The sequence below is a fragment of the Sciurus vulgaris genome, assembly GCF_902686455.1.
Source record: "Sciurus vulgaris genome assembly, chromosome: 1".
Taxonomy (NCBI): Eukaryota; Metazoa; Chordata; class Mammalia; order Rodentia; family Sciuridae; genus Sciurus; species Sciurus vulgaris.
Window position 1 is genome coordinate 33,728,917 of NC_136461.1, and position 21,714 is coordinate 33,750,630.

A 21,714-nucleotide genomic window follows, 5' to 3' on the forward strand; every position below is an offset into this window, starting at 1 on the left:
GTGATAGGGACAATGGTAACTGCATTGTACTTATAATACCTTATTTAGTTGCTTCATAGATTGTCCAGTAAAATAGGTACCTCTAACTCTGGCAATCTCTCCAGAGCTTCCCCATAGGGAACCCATTTTCTACTTACTACTTTAAAAAAATATTTTTAGTTGTAGATGGACACAATACCTTTATTTTATTTATTTTTATATGGTGCTGAGGATCAAACCCAGCGCCTCATACTTCAGGGGCAAGTGCTCCACCACTGAGCTACAACCCCAGCCCTATTAACAGCTGCTTCCTCTCCTCCTCCTCCTCCTCCTCCTCCTCCTCCTCCCCCTCCTCCATATTCTTCTTCTTTCTTTTCTGTCATTCCTTCACCTTTAGGATTAGAGGAAATCAAGCAAGAAAAGGCAGGGGGGAGAGTCTGGTAAAGTTCACTGTGTCTCTTTTTCTAGGCAGAACAACATCAAAAACTTATTGAAGCAGTTATCTACACAAATCAGTCCAAAGCAAATCAAAGAAATTCATGCAAAAAGTGAGCCTTTTACCTGAATCAGGGAGAAAATTATCTTGCTCCTCCCCTTTAGCATTCCTGGGGAGACCTGATCTAAGAATGTTTTTTTCCAAAAGCTAGCAGATTCAGAAGTGGAGAGAAAATGCATCGTGAGCACAGCTGTGGGGATGGGGTGTGCTGCCCAGAATGCCTGACAAGAACATGCAGGCATGGACTCTGCTCCCCAGAGATGACCTTCCATGGGGAAGGTGACATCAGGTGTCAAGAGAAGGGTGCCAGGTGCCTAGAGGGTCACCCTACCTGACCTTTCAAAATATTTATAACTTCACCTTGAACATATGATGTTTCAATTTACTGTTGGAGACATTGTAGGTGATTTCCACTTATCTGTTTAAAAATGTATTTCTTTTCCTATCACCTCTTAGCAATTAAAAGGGTAACTTGATGAAAGACTTTTGCCTTCAAAGTATGAAATTAAAAGATAACTATAGGCAAGAAAGCATTTTGATTATGTATCACTTAGAAATGATAATAAAGATTATCCATATGGTCTAATGTAGTGATTCCTTCCATTCCATTCCTAATCACCTAATATGGGTACAATTTTGATTACATAACTCATTTTAAATTCTGCTGTGTCCTAGGTCAACCAGGGTCAAGATGATTTACTAGAAATAGCTTCCATTTTTTAACTTGTAAATGCTGCTAGGTGGTTGGGCAGACTTTGAATATTTTCAGACATAGGATTTTTGATATGGTGGTGTGCTGCGTTCTTCTTAAACCTTCTCACTTCATTCCTCCTTAAGCAACTCAAATTCTATTCTTGTCTGTTTCAGGGACATAAAACAACTTCCAGAGGTGGTAAGACCTGTAAAAAACGGTTTTATCTGCTTATTCATGTTAGTTTCCCTTAGATTTTTGTGGCTTTTGTATAGGTAGCTGTAATTTTAGATTATGAGTTTCAGGTGGCCAGTGAGTGGGTGCAGGGATTACTGTCCTGGGCCTTTTTGCATGCTCTTCCGCTGACAGATCGTGCTAAATGTTCCTGCTGTTATGTTCATTAGTTGAATGTATTCAGTGCATTTTCAACAGATAACCTTTTCAGTTTACTGGGATGTGACCCCATCATAAGCTAAGGAGCACCTGTAGTTCAGTTTTGTCTGGCAAATATTTATTAGAATCTTCTCTTTGAAGCTATTATGGTAAGGTAGATAATAATTCAGTAATAAGTTAATATCTCTAAGAGAATATCAGTAAACACATGATGATTGTATTGTACAAGGATCATTGGTCATTTTAATTTATCTTATAGTAGGAAAAACGAAATGTTTTAGGCTGGGTTTTTGTTTTTGTTGTTGTTGTTTGTTTATTTGTTTTGAGGACAGGCAGTGGATCTTTTTCACCTCTATGTGCGCAGCCTGGAGAGTACCTGACACACTGAAGGCACATAAATCAATGAATCATGAATGCATAAAATTGTTTCAGTAGAGGTTATTCCCGAATATTGTTCAATATGCCTACCAGATCTCCAGTTTCCATTCACATGCATGTCTACATAATTGAATTCTTTGTCCTTAAGGAAACTAGCCAAGAAATGGAAGGAGAGGATGAGCAGCATCCAGCAGATGACCCGTGATGGTGAACTCTGGGGACAAGAACTATTTGGAGCAAGGCAGAAGCTGGAACGCGGCCTTCTCCTTCATGGACACACACAGATGTAAGTGCGCCTCCTGGCTTTCTGGATTCTAGGTAGCACACCCTTTTTAAATTTTGTCTTTGTGTCTTTAGCCACCTTGTAGAGATCCAGGTGCCAGTTTAGCAACAGCAACACAGCTACACACTTGAGTGCCACTTCCATGCCGGGCATCCCCAGTTGCTTTTTCAGAGTATCGCCAAGTTTCAGAAATATCGCGTCCACATTGATGTTGGCCTTAGCACTTGCTTCACAGAACCGCATCTCAGTTAGTGCTGTGCAAACTTTTCACCTTGCTGATGATGTCTGTCCGTTTCACAGTCCACCTTATTTCCACCTAAGAGAAGTTCAGCGTCTTCTGAACGTACTTATTGACCATCTTCATCCATTTTGACAAATCATCAAATGTCTCCTTCTGAAGGATATCATACACTAACTAATATGATCCCCTCGACACTTCTGTAATAAGCTGAGGTGATGCTGTTGGATCTCTCCTGACCTGCTGTGTCCCCACGGTGGACTTGCAGGCCTCGCAGAAGGTGTCGCGGGAGGCGATGATGATGACCTGCAGCTTGAAGTCCGCGGGCTTGGGCGGCTGTTTCCTCCCATGCGCCTGGCCACAAGACAGTGCCCAGGAGCCAGCGCCCAGCCGTCGCCGCCTCTGCTCCGACACACCCTGGAGCATAAGGCTCGCGCCGGCCCCCAGACCCCCGGGCTCCGCGCTCGGCGCTGCAGGGGCGCCTCGGGCCAGACCCCGGTGCCCTGCTCGCCTCCGGGAGAGGAGGAAGGGAAGCAGATGTCCCACAGTAACTGCAACAGCATCTCTGAAGAGGAGGCCCATCACTCCTTAACTATTGCCAGAGCACTGACTTTCCTACATGAGAAAACCTCGGCTCAAACAGAGAACAAGCCAACTATTATACAATGACACTAACAGGTGGTCATTGAGGGTGGCAACCGAGTGAAGTCCATCTGTTAATGTTCAAATAGTCCATCATGTAGCAGAAATATACCAACTTTTGATTGGCTTCCTAGGATTATGGATTTGGTAAACCAAACATTGCTCATAAACCATTTTAGCAAAAAAAAAAAAAAAAAAAAAAAAAAAGTTTTTTTTGAGATGGGGGTCTCGCTATGTTGCCTAGGCTGGTCTTGAACTTGCGGGCTCAAGTGATTCTTCTGCCTCAGCCTCTTTAGCAGGGATTACAGACATGCATCACCACATCCAGCTGATTTTAGCAATTTTGGAAGTAATCTCACAAGTATTTTTCATAATTTGGATGATTTTGTCTATTCCATGATGAGTTGTGGAGTTCAGAGCTTTTAACATCGGAAGCTTCAAGAACCCAGGAAGCTTCTAAATAGCTATCTGGATACTTAACATTGAATTTATATCATTTCAGATACCAATTTCCTTTTCCCAATCACATGCATTACAATGCAGTAGCTAAGGTGTATTCTAAAGATTTAAAGGCAGTAGCAGCAGCACCCTCTAACCCAATCCAGTTAATAATTGGATCTAAATCATCCTTAGTGCAGTTCAATCAAAAATAGCTCATGTAACCTCAGAGAGCTTAGAACACAAATTTGTGGGTTTGGAATCTGAGGGAAAAACTCACCTATGATCCCAATTGTTTTGAGAGAGCAATAGGTGCTTTGAACCTTGGGTAGGTGTCTTGCTTGGTCTTGGTCCAGAGGACCAAGGAATTCCCCAAAGTCTACTGAAGTTCTACTTTGGACTCCACTTCTGACACCAATCTATAAAAGAGAAACTTTATTAATTAATTTGTTTTTCTATTAATTTTTTTGCAGTACTGAGCATTGAACCCAGTGGCACTCTATCACTGAGCTACATCCCAAGTCCATTTTACTTTTTATTATTTATTTATTTTTATTTTTTATTTAAATTTTTATTTTTACAGACTGCATTTTGAGTCACTGTACAAAAATGGGGTGTGACTTTTCATTTCTATGGTTGTACACAATGTAGATTCACACCATTCATGTAATCATACATATACATAGGCTAATACTATCTCATTCTACTATCTTTCCTTCCCCCATCCCTTCCCACCCCATTTTCCTCTACACCATACAAAGTTCCTTCATTCTTCTCTCCCCACTTCACCCCCCTAGTTATGTATTGTCATTCACTTATTAGAGAAAACATTTGGCCTTTGGTTTTTTGGGCTTGGCCTATTTCACTTAGTATGATATTCTCCAACTCCATCCATTTACCAGCAAATGCCATAATTTTATTCTTCTTTATGGCTGAGTAATATTTCATTGTGTATATATACCATTGTTTCTTTATCCATTCATCAATTGAAGGGCATCTCAGTTGGTTCCATAATCTAGCTATTGTGAATTGAGCTGCTGTGAACATTGATATGGCTGCATCACTGTAGTATGCTGATTTTATGTCCTTTGGGTATAAACCAATGAGTGGGATAGCTGGGTCAAATGGTGGGTCCATTTAAATTTTTTTGAGGAATCTCCATATTGCTTTCCAGAGTGGTTGTATCAATTTGCAACTCCAACAGCAATGTACGAGTGTGCCTTTTTCCCCACATCCACACCAACACTTATTATTACTTTTTATTTTGAGACAGGGTCTTGCTAAATTGCTCAGGTTGATCTCAAATTTGAGATCCTCTGGTTTCAACCTCCTGAGTAGTTTGGATTACAGGTGTGTGCTACCACACCTGGCTAAAAGAACAACTTCAAATTAAATTTAACAGAGTTTAATAGGACAAAGAAAGATTAATGAGTTAGGCAGTCTTCAGAACCAGAGCAGATTCAGAAAGATTCTGACTTGTAATGTGGTATAAAAAGCACTTATAGGAAGAGAAAAAAAAAGAAGTTATGCACAGAAAATGGAAGTGAAACAGAGAAAGCTGGATTGTTTCCAACTTGGCATTTGTCTTATTTGAACATGGTTTGAACAGTGGCTGCCTGTGATTGGCTGAAGCTTGACTGCTGTGATTAACTAGGACTCAACTGTTTGAAAAAAAGGGCAAATTCCTAAGTTAGGTTTTAAATTTAGGTACAAAAGTTAGGTTGTAGTTTTGAAACCAAGGGAACCCGAATAAACTCTCCAGCTTCACTTGTTTTTAGTTACTTGCTTTTATCACCAATTTTAGAGGTCATGTAGCTAAACAGTATTCTCCCACTAGTTTTGCTATAGATAACACTTTTGATGTACGGTCGCCTTGGAAACGATTCTTTAAGTTGGTTTTTAGGATTTGGGAGGTGAATGGGTTCAAATCACAACCTTTCACTTGATCCTGTACAGGTGTTCCATGGGTGACCTTTTGAAGTCTGAGTGCTGAAAACTCCAGGTAATGCCAATGCTGCCATTTTCCAAACACGTGTCCTATGAAGAGCCCTGTAGTTTGATCACCACCAACACCAAATACCAATTACCTCTTTTTCTCTGCCTCCAATCACCTTTCCCCACGCCTCAGTTCACCCTGGTTCTTTGTTCTATAAATACCCTTAAACCTACCCTAGAGAAGGTAGATTTGAGTCTTGAGACTTCCATCTTCTCATATTTGGCCACCTCATGAATAACTGCCTTGTTTTTGCAAACCTTATTACTTCAGTGCTTAGCATACTGTGGTGGGCAAAATGGGTCCCGTAGGTAAGGACTGAAGTATGTGAGTACAGAGGCCCTACTGGGCCAAATTTAGTTTAGTTTAACACTTACCTATCAGTTTATGGAGCATCTCCTCCATTTCAAGGAATCACAGGATGCCTCATCACTCTCATAGTCTGGACCCATTTTCAGAGGTACATCTATGTTCCTCTTCTTCAAATTAAATTATCATCAATTTTCTTATCTTGCCTTTTCCAAGTCCCTGACTATGCAATCTAACAATTGCCACATTTTATGTATCATGGTAGATTTTTACCTCAGGATATCTTCCCTAAAAGAGAAATTAAACAACAGGCTGTGTTTTTTTGAAGTTCTACTCACTAGGAGGGTTTCCTTTCTCAATAGTCCTTCAGGGACACTTTGAATATAATGATATAATAGTATACTTCTGGTCACTGCCAGAGTCCTGGGCTAAGTATTTTGTAAAAAGGCTAAAAATTTCCCCTCTCTGATGAGCTAGGCATAGGGAGTTCTTCATGAGTTCACAGGTAGAGTCTGAGGGATGGGTAACATGATATAACAGACATACTGGGAGTGCGCACAGCCAGCTCAGCTTGTGCAATTCTTGTATATTCAGGCTTGAGTTCATAAGTACCCTTTCCATTTAAATTGGTCTCCCTATTTCACCCAGGCTGACCTCTATCTTCTGGTTTCCAGCTATCCTATGCCTTAGCTTCTGGAGTATCTGGAGAGTGTTCTCTATTTTATAGTTGGGCATAAATATGGGTTGTATATTACCTGGTAATTCATGGTTAAGTGTTTTTACACTCCTGGAGTCCAGCAGCAAGCTAGATGCTAGTTCTCAAAATAAGAACATGCTGAAGACGATGAGACATCCAAAAGATTCCTTAATAGGGTGAAGCGAGCCCCACCTGGAAATTTTAAATGATTCCCCTTGTAGCATTAATGTACTTATGCTAATATTAAACCAGAATGTTCCAAACTGAGGTCCACCAGTGCCACCCCCCCCATTTACTTTGCTTTAACTAGTCAAGAGATTCCACCAGGGTGGTGGGGTTCGCTTGTAAAATGAGCAACTTGTGATACCAAGGCAGGACAATTGCCAAGTTCAAGAACAACCTTAGCAATTTAGTGAGTCCCTAAGGATTTAGCAAGGCTTTGTCTCAAAATAAAACAAGAAAAGGACTGGGGATGTGACTCAGTGGTTAAGTGACCCTGGGCTCAATCTTCAGTGCCGGAAGGAAGGAAGGAAGGAAGGAAGGAAGGAAGGAAGGAAGGAAGGAAGGAAGGAAGGAAGGAATTCCTTCATTCATCAATTCCTCCTCCATCTGCCACCATTGATTTAGAAGAAGGAGGAGGAGAAGAAGAAAAGAAAGAATGGAGTGTTAGAGAGCCTGTGCTACAATAGGAAATATTTATCTGGTCTTTGTACCCAATTCCTTTGTCTTCAGAGGTCTATCTCTTGGAATTTCTTGTTTGATAGGGGTATTAGGAACATCTTTCATTATTCATAACAAGCTCCCTTCAACCAAATACCTGAATTTATGCTAGTAAGGTGACTCTTGGTGGGCCCTTAGATAACTTCCAGATGGGATCTGGCTGCCACAGGAACCAATCATGTCATTTAGGGTTGGGACCTTTAGCCCTAACCCTGGACCTCGGGGGTAGAGAGCTGAACATAGTTAACCACTATCATGTAATGATTAATGGATCAAGCCTATGTAGTGAAGCCACCACAAAACCCACTAACCCTCAGGCTGCCGAGAGTATCTGGGCTGGTGCACCATCCATGTGGCAGTACGATGGTGCACCTCAAACTATTCCCAGGAAAGAAGGCCCTATGCTCCCCCGCCTTCCAGACCTCACTCTGTGTACCACTTCATGGGGCTGTTCATTTTATCCTTTATAATCAGCCAATAAACATAAATGAAATGTTTCCTTGAGTTTTATGAGTCTTTCTAGTAATTTTGTGAAACTCAGGAGGGGATTGTGGGAATGCTTAATTTATACTTGGTTGGTCAGAGTATAGGTGGTAAACTGGGACTTTCAACTGGCATCTGAAGTAGGGACAGTTGGTGTCTGGAGAGTTGGAGAACTGGTTGTTGATGTGTAAGAAAAACATACACTGGTGTCAAAAGCGTTGTGAGTAAAAACAGTTCAGAGAGCCCTTCGGGAAGTTTTCCTATATGGAAGCCTGGATCCCATAAAACTGCCTTATAACTATTTATCCTTCTCATGGGAAGCATATGGGATTAACAGACTGTGACAGTGGTCTTTTATTTTTCCATAATATTTTAATTTTTATCTGTTAAAAGGCTTCCAAGACCAAAGAAAGCAATTGAAAGGAAAGTAATGCATATTAAATTTTTATTTGATCTGACACTTGATCTTTTGAGTTCAGTGGCTTCACCTGGGAAGACCTGTGAGTGAGGGGATTCACACCTTTTTATTATGGAAAATTTCAAACATATACAAAGTAGAGAGCGGTATAATAAGCCTCCACGCGCCTACCACCTAGCTTAACTATTGCCAAAGTTCTTATTTATACTCTATCCTCCCCACCAACACTTTTTTTTCTTTTGCTGGCGTATGTTAAAGCAATCCAAGACATCATTTGATTTCACTTGTAAATTCTTCATTAAGATTCACTACATATACAGACTAGTTTATAATCATAGCCATTACTTTATTATCATACTCAGAAAAATTAATAATTCCCTAATATCATCTAATGACTAGACTACTTTCAGTTGTTCCAAAATGTCTTTTTATAGTTGGTTTATTTAAATCAGGATCTAAAAAGGATCTACGCATTGCATTTGGCTGATCTTTTAAGTCTCTCTCTCCTTAAGCTAAATACAAGCTTTTCTATTGGAGTAATTTATAGTTTTTCCAGTTCTTAAAATAGGTATCAGATTTCTAAACAGAAGCAAAAAGCCTTAACCAAAGAGCCACATATTAGATATTCAGACAGGCCTAAGGAAACTAATAAATTGAGTAAACTAATTTGAAAAAATTAAGAGTGCACATTCAGAATGTAATTGTAGCTTTTGGTGAGCAACACGTGAACCAAAGGCAGATATCTGACAAGATTAAAGCAGGCTTTTTAAAAAAAAAATTATTATTATTTTCCTCCCCCCCTTTTTTTTTTATAAAACCATATAGCACATTGTGTTCTTGCTATTTTTCTCTTAAAGTTCATTTAATATTCACTTTGATTTGATTAAAGAACACTGCCAAGCTAGACTACAAAAAAAAATAGCATAGAAAGAAACTCTAGTTTCTTGCTGTTTTTTGTTTGTTTTTGTCTTTGTTTTGTACCAGGGATTAAACTCAGGAGCACTTAACCACTGAGCCACATCTCCAGCCCTTTTTATTTTTTTATTTAGAGACAGTGTCTCACTAAGTTGCTGAGGCTGGCTTTGAACTTGAGATTCTCCTGCCTCAGCCTCCCAAACCTCTGGGATTACAGGTGTGCACCACAGCCTGGCTTATTTTGCATTTAGATACTGACCATTTAGAGCTTATCCTATTGGAAAGTATGAGGAATGGCTCTAATTTTATCTTTATCCACCTATCAGTTGTTCCAACACTTTATTCATCAAACACTGAATTTCTGTATATCTTTGAATCTGTCTATGGACTTTCCATCCTGTTCCTTGCTCATCTGTCTCCTTATACACCAGCACCGTAATGTCTTAATTAGAGGGGTTTTCTAAATGTTTTAAGGAGGGGCAAAACTAGTCCCTCATTGCTCTTCTTTTTTAAAGGGGATTTCTGGCTAGCCTCACATTTATTTATTTTCCAAATTAACTCTATAATCAATTTGTCTGGCTTCAGAAAAAAAAGTAAGGGTTTCTTTTTAATTGGGATCACATTAAGTGTATAAATTTTAACTTACAGATAATTGATCTTTCTGATCTTGACTCTTCTGATCAAGAACATGGTTATGCTTGTCCATTAGTTTAAGTCTACTCTTTGTCCCATAAGAATGCTTGGTAATTTTCTTTGAGCAGTTTTACATGATTCTTGTTAAATGTGTGCTCATATGTGGTTTTGTTTATTTTTGCTATTGTAAATGGAGGCTGGGATCATTATTTCTTCCAAGTGGTTCTTGTTTGTTCCTTTTATTTCTGTATGTTAATTTTATATCTTGGTACTGACAAAATAATTTCACTGTTCAAGAGGTTTTCCACTGATGAAAATGTTTCCTAGAAATATATCGTTTGTACATGAATGTGATTTTTCTTTTCCAGTTCTTATACCTCTAATTGCTTTCTCTTATACTCAAGTAGTGGGTATCCTTTCTTCATTTCTGATTTTAGCAATATGCTCCAATACCAATTTTCTGACACCAACTGGGGGTTCTACAATTCAGTTCAGTCCTGACACTAACATCTGTAAGTAGCACAGACCCACAGGTGAGGGGCTCAGCAGCACAGGACTTCAGAGGCCAGTCACAAGTGCTGGGTATCCCCAAGCTGCATGCACTTCTTTCCTGCTGGCTTCAAATTTGGGGCTTCCCATACCCCCTCAGGTTGATAATGCATGAAGAGCAACTTACAGAATTCAGGAAAGTGCTATATCGATGATTACTAGATTGTTATAAAGGACAGAAAGATACAAATGAACACCCAGGTAAAGAGATACATGGGGGTGGGGGTATTTGGATTTGGGCCTGGTGCTTAGGATTGGAACTATGGCTTCACCTGTGCTAGGCAAGTGCTGACCTAACAGCCCCAGCCCTTGGGCCTCATGCTGTTTTGGTGTTTCTGTTTACAAACTTGTATTTCCACAGAAATCTGTCGGTTCAGACTTTATAGCTTTATGGGAGAAATTTCAATAGATAATATTCTACCTAGAAAATTATCTATTATCTATTTCTTGTAGTTTTTAAATTTAGTTTCCTAGAACTGTAGAAATTAGTAGGTTGTGTACAGCCCCTATCTTCCTGTTGTTTGGTTTATACCTTTGTGTTCTTTTTTTCTTTAAATTAAGTTAGAGTATTTGCATTATTAGTATTTTGAATAACAAGTCTTATTTTTTAGGTACTACGTTTACTCTGTTTCTGTTGTTTAATCCACCGTTTTTATTTTTATTTTTATTTTTTTAGTATCAAGGATTGAACCCAGCAGTGCTCAACCCCTGAGCCATATCCAAAGTCCTTTTTTATATTTTATTTAGAGACAGGGTCTCACTGAGTTGCTTAGAACCTTGCTAAGTGGCTGAGGCTGGCTATGAACTTGTGATCCTCCTGCCTCAGCCTCTCCAGCTACTGGGATAACAGGTGTGTGCCACTGTGCTTGACTTACTCTTAGTTACTCTTATTCATCCTGTTCTTATGTGTACTCTTGTTTGTTTGTTGTTTTTAATTTTTTTTAGTTGCCAATGGATTTTTTAAAATTTATTTATATGTGGTGCTGAGTATTGAACCCAGGACCTCACACATGACAGGCAAGTGCTGTACCACTGAGCCACAACTCCAGCCCCGTACTCTTGTTTTTTGTTTGTTTTTTTTTTTTAAAGATTTGTGATGTTAGTGTTTCATTTAGTTTTATTTTCATTGATAAAGGCTGTTACTACTACACACTCTCCCCCATAACTGCTTTTGCTGTCATTAGCATCAGGTATGTCATTAGCATTGTTAAAAAGTCCCCCTTTTGAACTTTCGATTATCCAGAGGGGAGGAAGGGGAGAAGAGGGGTTGTGGGTGGGAAGGACAGTAGAATGAGACAGACATTATTACCCTACATACTTACATGTCTGATTACACTACTGGTGTGACTCAGCACCATGTATAGCCAGAGGAATGAGAAATTATGCTCCATTTGTGTACAATGTGTCAAAATGCATCTACTGTCATGTATAACCAATTAGAACAAATAAAAATTTTTTTAAAAAGTCCCCCCCCTCTTTTTTTTTAAGTGCTTCTTGGTCAAGATGCAACCTTGACAGATATCAACACATCATGACCCTTGCCCCCTCTCTGTATTTTATACTTTCCCTGGTATATCTTTTTTTTGTGGGGGAGGGGGGTGGTGCTGGGGATTGAACCCAGGGCTTTGTGCATGTGAGGCAAGCACTCTACCAACTGAGCCATATCCCCAGCCTGCTGTGTCTTTGTTAATGTTCTTTATTTATTCTTAAACGTTTTTAATACCTTTCCTTTAAGTGTATCTTGTATGTAATATAGGGTTGGACTTTGTTTTGTTTGACAATTTGAAAACACTTTGATTTAATATGGGAGTGAGTCCCATTTATATTATTGATAATAGCCAGTATGTTTGCTTGTTTGTTTTTAAATTATAAAGTATTTCACTGCATGGCCATCTGTCTTCTTCTGTTTCTCACTCTTTGGCTCTTTTAAAAAATATTTCTCTTGGAATCTGTAACTAAAAATAACTGAAAACGGGAGCAGACCTCAAACAGGTCAGCAAGCAGTCTTTATTGGTGGAATGGCACATTTTCAGGGGAGAAAATGTCGACTGGTTACAAGAGGAATCTGTCTTTTATAGGTCTTAATGAGAGTTCATCCTGGCAGAATGTTTAATGTGATTAATCATTACAGACTAAGGACATGCAGGCTGGGCAGTCAGGTAACTAGTTGTACAGGTTAAAAAATCTAACTTAGAAAAACAGTTGTAAAAACCTGAAATTCATTGTTACCGGGATGAAAGCCCAGAGCCCTGGGCCCATTGCTTGCCTTCCCCTCCTGCCCTCTGGGATCACACTGTCCTCCTTTTTTCCCTGGGGGCTGTCATTTCCCTTTTCTTGGGGGATATTATTTTCCATATCCTTCAGAATCTAGAGGATTTTGTTTTATTCTAATTGTTACTTTTTTAATAATACAGTTGCAAAATACCATTTTCCCTCTTTTTTTTAATTTTTATTTTTTGTAGTGCTGGGGATCAAACCCAGGGCCCTGTGCTTGTAAGGCAAGCACTTTACCAACTGAGCTATCTCCCCAGCCCTGTTTCCCCTCTTTTTAAAAATAATAGTTTGTTGGTTCCTTACTTTGAGCAATGTTAAAATTACCTAGGTACAATTTCTTCCCCTTCATCTTTCTGACATCTACTTAAAGTAATATATAATTATTCCATCTTTATAAACGCTAGGCGATCAGAGAGCTTATCCTGTTCTCTTTTCTTTTTTTTTTAAATTATTTTTAGTTGTAAATGGACACAATATCTTTTTATGTGTTTATTTTTATGTGGTGCTGGGGATCGAACCCAGTGCCTGGTGCATGTGGCAAGCGTGCTACCACGGAGCCCCAGCCCCAGCCTTATTATCCTGTTTTCTATGCATTTTCCTTCCTTCCCCCATTTTTTCTCGCAATGAATAAGATTTTGTTTTTTTTTTTTATATTTAAAATTTAAATTAAATTTATTTTAACTGAAACATGTGGCTAAAAGTAATCAAACATTAACTGGTACCATGTGATGTTTCAATACATTGTGTAATGTTTATATCAGGTTAAACATATCATTTCCTCAATATCATTTCTTTAAAGTGAAAACACTCAAAATCTTTTCTTCTAGATTTTTGAAATATATAGTACATAATTACTACCTATAGTCATCCTCTTGTGCAATAGCAATCCAGAGCTTTTTACTCCAAACTGTAACTTAAACACCACAAATCAAACTTTCTTCATCTTTCCCTCTCCTTCTCCCACTTTTTTTTGAGAATAATTTTTTCTCTCCCATTTTTGAAATTTACAGTTTATCTACAATGTCTGAACATCCAACAATTACATAACATGATGTCACTCTTACCCTCAAATTTGCTTTTAGTCCTACTGTTAAACATATTAAATGTTTACCATCCATCCTCATGTTGATGCTTCTCCGGGTATTTTGCAGTTGTCCGAAGCTAGCTTCTTCAGTAGGTTCCTCAGGAATAATATTGTGGGATCAATAATTCCTGAGTTCTCACGTGTCCAAAACATCTTATCTGTGGTCTTTATAATTCATGGTCAGTTTGGTTGGGTATAAATTCATGGCTCACATCTTGAGTATTTTGAACGCATTAACTTGATTTTCTTTCTTTCTATTGTTTTCATGCTAGGGAATAGAACCTTGGGCCTCATGCAAGCTGAGCCACATCCCTAGCCCACTTTAATTATCTTCTTGCATAAAGTATTTTAGTTCAAAATTCTGATGCAGTTTTAATTTTCTCTTAGCCATAAATAGTTTGGTCTTATTGCCTTGCCTGGATGTCCAAATTTTTTTCTTTCCTTTAAAATTCAATAATATTTAAGAATATGTGTCAATATTGATAATTCTGGGCTAATTTTATCAGGTATATTGTATGCCCTTTCAGTATATCTTTTTATATTGCAGGGAAGTTTTCTTGGATTATGGTTCTTAATATTTGGTTTGTTTTCTTGCTTTGACTTTCTTTTTCAAGTTCTCTTGTTATATGCATGCAGAATCTGGTTTGCCTGCCTTTTACATCTATCATTTTCAACATTTTTATCTCTTTCATTTTTAATTTTATTTCTTTATTTTTCTTCCTCCCGTCCTTTTTTTTATACAGTGCTATCTATTCACTCTTAAGTTCTTCCATGTTAGTCTGTATTTCTAAAACATTTTTCTATTGTTTCTACTTATTTTCTAAGTTCCATTAATTTTCTTTTGATATCTTCTTATTGCCTACCCAGTCTGTTTTTAAGCTTTTAAATTTTGCTTTATCTTACTCCTTCATAGCTTTTATTATTTTCTTAATAGCTTTTGTTCATTTCAAAATATTGAGTTACAGTCTTCTGCTTTGTGGCTCCATATATATATATATAATAAATATATATATTTGGATGCTTCATTTTCTGGGGGCAAGTTATTATTTTTATCCTATTTTTTCTTACAATTTCCATGGGGTTTAACCACCGTCCTTTTCTACAGCTCATGTTCAAGTAAGATTAGTTTTTCTGTGCTTTTAGGAAAGGGTTCCATGTTGGAGTGGGACTGGACAAGGAGAGCTTCCCTATCTTCACGGCTCTATAGATCCTTTTTCTGTTGTTATCATTATTATTTTTTTTTAGAAAGAACAGCAAGTGTTTTTAACACCTTTATTTTATTTATATGTGGTGCTGAGGATCAAACCCAGGGCCTCACACATGCTAGGCAAGCGCTCTACCACTGAGTCACAACCCCAGCCTGTTCTTTTTTTTTTTTTTTTTTTTTTTTTTAGTTTTTTAGTTGTCAATAGACCTTTATTTTATTTGTTTTTAATGTGGTACTGAGAATTGAACCCTTTGCCTCATACATGCTAGGCAAGTGCTCCACCACTGAGCCCAGCCCCAGCCCCCTGTTGTTACTTTGGAGTATTAAGAGGTATATTTGATCAGTGTAGCCACTTTACCAATAGTCTTAGATATCTGTTCCCTCATATTCTCTAACAAATAGCTAAAACCTTGTTTCTTCTTCTTCTTCTCCTTCTTCTTCTCTTTCTTCTTCTTTTTTTTTGTACCAGAGGGTTTAGTCACTGAGCCACATCTCCAGCCCTTTTTAATATTTTATTTTGAGACAAGTTCTCACTGAGTTGCTTAGGGCCTCGCCAAGTTGCTGAGGTTGCCTTTGAACTTGTGATCCTCTTGCCTCAGCCTCCCCAGCTGTTGGCATTACAGGCGTGTGCCACCGCACCCAGCTTTCTTATTTCTTTTTTATCTCCATAATACCACTCTGACCTATTTTGTACCATATTCACAAAGCTTCTCATCATTGAATGAGGGGTTCAGTTCTCTCAATGGATAGTTTCTGGAGTCTCAAGGACCATGGCTGCTTCAGTTCCTTTAGACCTGTCAGCAGTCCCTTTGCAGTTGCCTGGAAAGTAGAAAAGTAGAACCTGTACAGCCTCTCCTGTATTTTTATTTTTATTATTTATTTATTTTTCCAGTGCTGGGGACTGAACCCAGGGCCTTGCACATACTAGGCAAGTGCTCTACCACTGAGCCACATCCTCAGCGCCCCCTCCTGGTTTTGACTGCTTTCCTCAGTTTCATCCACAGAAATCTCCTTGGAGAGATATTCCTTCTGCAGGTGAGTAATTGCTGATGATTTCCAGATTTGCCCTTTGGCTTCTCTGTGTGTCCTCCTTCACTATTGATAATATCACAGAAATTTGCTGCTCTTTGGCCCCACCACTAGCTCATATTTAGGGTTTGTGGGAGATATTTTGTCCCCCGGTTTGTTGACCCCCTCCTTCTATCTTTGGTATTTTCTTGGTGGGTGGTACACCATGCCATGTGGATCTCACCAGCAGCTGAAAGCTGAAATTGCCTCCATTAAAGAAAGTCACCTCACATAAGATCAGCCTCCTTCCCAGGACCGCCCGCGTTTGATCACTGGTTGTGTTCATCAGTTTTCCATTGCTGTGGAAAAGTACCTGCGAAAATTAACTAACTGTAGGAAAGATTTTTTTTGACTCACAGTTTTTTTTCCATGGTCAGTTGGATCCACATGACAGGGAGCGAGTGGTAGAGCAAAGCTGCTCACCTCATGGTTGCCAGGAATGAGAGAGAGATGAAAGAGAGAGGGAGAGAGGGAGGGAGAGAGAATATGAATATGAAAATGAGACTGGAAACAGGATACACGCCTCAAGGACGTGCCTCCAATGACTTGCATCCTCCAACTAGGCCTCACCTCCTGAGGTTTCCATTATCTCCCAGTAGTGCCACAGACTGGTGGCCAAGCCACACCTTCGATACATGACCTTTGGAGGACATTTTAGATCCAAACATGACACTGGTTGGCACGAGAATATTAGGACCTGGTTTCTTTACCTCTTCAGGGATGACTCTGAAGGGCCATCCACCCCATTGGTCAATGGAGGCCTTACTGGAATTTCATCATGGTCGGATTTCTCCCTTTGCCCAATCCTGTTTTCTTCCTTTCCCTCCATGGGTATTGATACCAAGAGTACTTCTTCTAGGCTAATCTATGTTCAGGACTCTGCTTCCCAAGAAACTCAGCTCAGGGCACTCTGTTTTCTCTAAGGGGAAACAACCTCCTTCTCATCGCCGACTTATTCTGGCCTTTTGCTTAAAGCGAGGTATGCGTGCTCTCTCCTAGAGACGGGAGGCAATGGGTTACTTCAGTTTATCCTTGGCCTAAAGGCCTTCTTACCAACCAACTCTTTTTAGAATCCTTCTTGGAAGTTGGTTGAGAAATAAGAATAAACCCATTCCACAGCTTCCAAAGCAAAGTAGGAGCGAGAGCATTTCAAATGTGCCTCCAACTTCCGAGCATGAGAAAGGAATGGAAAGTGTCAGAATCCACCCTTATTGGTTTGGCAGCTGTCTGTGACCCCAGATGCTTCGCTGCATTTCAGGCACCCCTCTGTGACCAGACCCCATTGCCACTGAACAAATCGGGTCTTAGGACTGTTTGGGTAATTAAAAATGCTTCCCTTTAATCAGAGGGTAGGTGCACAGTGAGTGATAGCTGGATAGAACTTGGTATTGGCTTTGCTAGGGGGAAAGAACCTTTCGATGAGCCTCTATCTCTGGTTGAGATTTCAGTTTCCATCTTATTCGGTAATATGAAACCAAAGTAGTCTTGTTTGTAGGGGAGAAGCGTTCCTGACTTTGGGAGACCCTGAAAGAGCAGTTGCCCTGTGAAGTTTTGCTCCCATCAAGTCCCCATTTTCATTTTTATACAGAACAATTTTGAAGGCTAATAATGGCCCCTGCCTTATGTTTTACTTTAATGGCAGGCCTTTAATGGCCAACCATTTAATATGATGTTTGCTCTTAGTTTCTGAAAGTAAAACACACACACACACACACACACACACACACACACACACACACTCACACACACACACACACACACACACACTCACACTCCTCTTTATCATGGTTAGGAAATGTCCTTTGTCTCTTTTTTACTTAGTGTTTTTACCAGAAATGGTTCTTGTATTTTCTCTGCTGCTACATAATCTAATAACATAGTTTTCAATTTTATTTTATCAATGTGATTAATTAGATTGATGAATTTCCTAATATTGAATTATCCTTAAAGGCCTTAAATACATTCTGTATTTAGGTTTATACTTAGATGCTTAATAGTTTTTGTTGCTATTGTGAATAGAATCTTATTTCCCGTTACATTTTCTAGGTGGTTATTGCTGGTATACAGGAAGGCTATTGATTTTTGTACGTTGATCTCGTATGTGGCCACCGTGCTTATTAGTGCTAATAGTTTGTCAATTGATTTTCTTAGGCTTTTCTATGTAAGCCATAGTGTCATCTGCAAATAATCACAATTTACCTCTTCTTATCTCATGTTTATACCTCTTATTGCTCCCCTTGAATGAGGACATCTGGCATCATTTTGAACAGTAGTGGTGATAAAGGTCACTCTTGTTTCTGACTCCAGCTGGAATGCTTTTGTCATTAAGTATGACATTTGCCGCAGGTTTTTCCTCAAATTGTTTTATTAAAAAATATATATCAATTCCTAGTTTGCTGGAAGTTTTTTTTCCTTTTATACTATTAATGGGGGTTGAAGTTAACATAACTGTATTCTCACTGGGTGTGGTGGTGCACGCCTGTAATCCCAGTGATTCAGGAGCCTGAGGCAGGAGGATCACAAGTTCAAGGCCAGCCTCAGCAATTTAGTGAGGCCCTAAGGAACTTAGCAAGACCCTGTCTCAAAATAAAAAATAAAAAAAGGGCTGGGGATCTGTCTCACATGTAATGAACAAACAAAACCAAACCAAAACAAAACAAAGATCATTGTATTTTCACGTGAACTTTATTAGCATAATAAATTAGTATAATAAATTAAGTAGATATACATTTTAATGCTAAATCATCCCAATGATGTTAGGATAAAATCCTCTTTATATTTGATGAATTATTCTTTTAACACACTGCTGGATTTAATATGGTAACTTTCTTTTTTTTTCACTCAGGATTGAACCTAGGGCCTTGAACATACTAGGCAAGCACTCTATCAATGAGCTACACCCTAGCCCTTTTATAAAATTTTGTTTTGAAACAGTCTTAAGTTGTCCAGACTGATCTTAGACTTGGCAAGCCTCCTGCCTCAGCTTCCTGAGTAGCTGGGATTTCAGGTGCGTGCCATCATACCTGTCTCTTGTTAACATTTATTGAGGATTTTTGCTTCAGTGTTCATAAATGGGATTGTATCTTTTTCTCCTCTTGCTATTATTATCTGGCTTTAGTTTCAGGATACACTAGTCAGTTAATACATGTTGGGTGCCTTTCTATCTTCTGACTTTCTTAAATAGTTTTTATAAGATGAGAACTCTGTATTCTTCAGAGGCTTTCTGTTTTTTATTAGGCTCTGGTATTGGTATTGTGCAAAAGTTTTCAAAAGTTGAGAGAATTTTCAACTTCTTACATGCTTTAAAGTTCACTTGAATAAATGAGGTATAATCTATTGCTTGAAGGTCAAATAGAACTAATCTATTTATAATTTTCAGTCTATTAGCTTTCAAAATTGTAGCTCATTAATATCACTTTTTTTTTTTTTTTTGAGCCGAGATCTTGCTATCTTTGGTCTTGAACACTTCTGGGTTCCAAACTAGAGAGAAAAGAGGAAAAGAAAGGTGGGGGAAGATCTCATGAAAATCAAAGAGAGATTGTAGAAGAAAGAGACCAACAAGTGGGAGGTGGGGAGGGAGGGGGCAAGTGCTGGGGAGTGATACTGACCAATTTATAGTTATATTGTGTGCATGTATGAATAGGTAACAACGAATTCTTTCATTATGTACAAAGACATCGCACCAATAAAAAACGTGGGGAAAAAGAAAGAAAACTTCTGGGCTCAAATGATCCTCTTGCCTCAGCCTCCCTAGTGCTGGGATTATAGGCATATGCCACCATGACTGGCTATTAATAATATATTTTTTTGTTTTTCTATGGTTATTGCTCTATTGGTTCTCCAATTCTTCTTGGAACAGTTTGACTGCTTTTTATTTTCTAGAAAACATAACTAAGAACTACCAGTTGTAACTGAAACATAAACTTGCATTAGAACAGGCATGCATTGGATGTTTATGTTTGGGCAGTGGAAATTCAGCTACTTTAAAGGTAGCTCGTGCCCTGTAACTAATAGATTATCACCTGCCATTGATTATCACCTGAATGAAAGATGCTCTGAGGGAAAAGATTTGGGGAAGCAGAAGGAATTTGCAGACTGGGCAGCAGAATTTCTTTGAACTGTTCTGGACAGAGTGACAGGATCAGTACCCTGAAACTTTGGTTCAAGATAAGTCTCAAACATCGACTTTATATATTTATGACAAAAATAATTTATCTTGCGCAGTCAGAGGGCTGGTTATAGCTGGAAATTAAGTTCAAAGTTTGATACTGAGAATTACCCATAGTAAAATATCTGTTGAATTCTCACATTTCCAGGTCTCTTATGCAAATGTTGGAGCATTGGCCAGAAAACGAAGCATTGAGACAACTCAGATCCTACCCTCTTGCCTGCCTCTTGCCAGCAGAAATGTCTCTTCTTCCCCTGCTAAGGCTGGTGGGTGACTTCTTAAAATTGTAGTTAGCAGAAGGAAATATTGGGGCGCTTGGAAAACCTTCTGTTGACACTTTCTGGTAAATCAAGGATGTACCAGGATCAGAGCATCTCAGATTCAATGAAGTAAAGTAAATCCCATGAAAATATGTCTCAGTGATGGAGCTGGAGGCCCAGCGTTCTAGGGGCATGTCCCCACGTCCCCTTCTAAGCACAAGTTGATCCCCTTTACATTCTCCTAGCATATGAGAGAAGAAAAATACAAATATCATTGATTCTAAGGGACATAAAAGTTATTTATTGAGATGAAATCTACACAAAGTAAAATAAACCATTTTAAAGTGAGCAACTCAGGGCATTTAGTGTATTTACAAGGTTGCCATAATTGCCCCAATTTTAAAATGCCAGTGTATCCCACAATCAATGGCATATCATGGTTTAATTGATAGCCTTTAAAAAAATCATTCACAGTGGAATATCAGTGGTGTATTTTAAAATTGATAACATTTTAGATTAGTTAAAATGTGGTATTTGGTTGCCTTCTTAGAATTTTGAGGCAACATATACCATGTTTGGGTCTCCTGTACCTGCCCATTTACCCGAAAGGCTGCAGTTTTGAGAGGAAATTTGAGGAAAAAAAGTCCTCAAATGGTCTAGGCTGCTATGTAAGTAGATAAGCCAGCTGATTTCCATGACCCACCAGACCCAGTCACGTTCAGGTCACCATTCTGGGAATATACCGTAAGCCCAGGGAGCTGGGCATAGTGGCACATACGTGTAATTCCAGAAACTTGGGAGCCTGAGACAGGAGGATCACAAGTTCAAGGCCATTCTCAGCTATTAGCGAGGTCCTCAGTAATTTAGGGAGATCCTGTCTCTAACTAAATAATAAAGACATTTTTAAAAAGTAGTGGGAATGTAGCTTAGTGGAAAAGTACTCCTGGGTTCAATCCCCAGTGGAGGGAAAATGTACAGGAAGGTTGCAGAAGTCACTAGAATGTGTGAAGAAAGCCATGCTGTCTTTGGCAAATTGCTGAACTCCTTTTGAGAAACAACTTCATCTTGTTCCTGGGCCCTCACGGAAACTAAATTCTTGTCTAGAGGACTACCAGGCGATCTTGAAAGCTGAACTGTCTGTCATAACCTGAAAACTATTTAATCTGATGCAAAGTCTCTAGTGTCTAATAGTAACTTATTATCAAGAGGAAAGGATAAAATGAGACCAGGCCCACGTACGTCCTCCTTTCCTGTCCATCCCTCAGCCAACCCCTACAGGCTTAAGAGACAGAGATGGTTCAAATGAATAAAAAAAGCCAAACTCAAATATCTACCCTGAATGTAAACATATAAGTAAGTTGGGGAAAAAAATGGAAAAAAGAAGGTACACTGTGCAAA

At 38.9% G+C, this 21,714-nt stretch overlaps 1 long non-coding RNA gene across 3 annotated transcripts; it reads right to left on the reverse strand.

The window, feature by feature from the left end:
- Window positions 1-391: 391 nt before the first annotated feature.
- LOC306655482 lies at window positions 392-16,495 on the reverse strand. Of its 3 annotated transcripts, none has more exons than XR_013762265.1 (3): window positions 16,246-16,495; window positions 3,819-3,957; window positions 392-443 (listed from the first exon to the last, which is right to left on the reverse strand). It is a non-coding gene; the product is annotated as an uncharacterized lncRNA (long non-coding RNA). The 3 variants fall into 3 exon arrangements; XR_013762266.1 differs by lacking the exon at window positions 16,246-16,495 and adding an exon at window positions 15,504-15,704; XR_013762267.1 differs by lacking the exon at window positions 16,246-16,495 and adding an exon at window positions 5,909-6,431.
- Window positions 16,496-21,714: the final 5,219 nt, after the last annotated feature.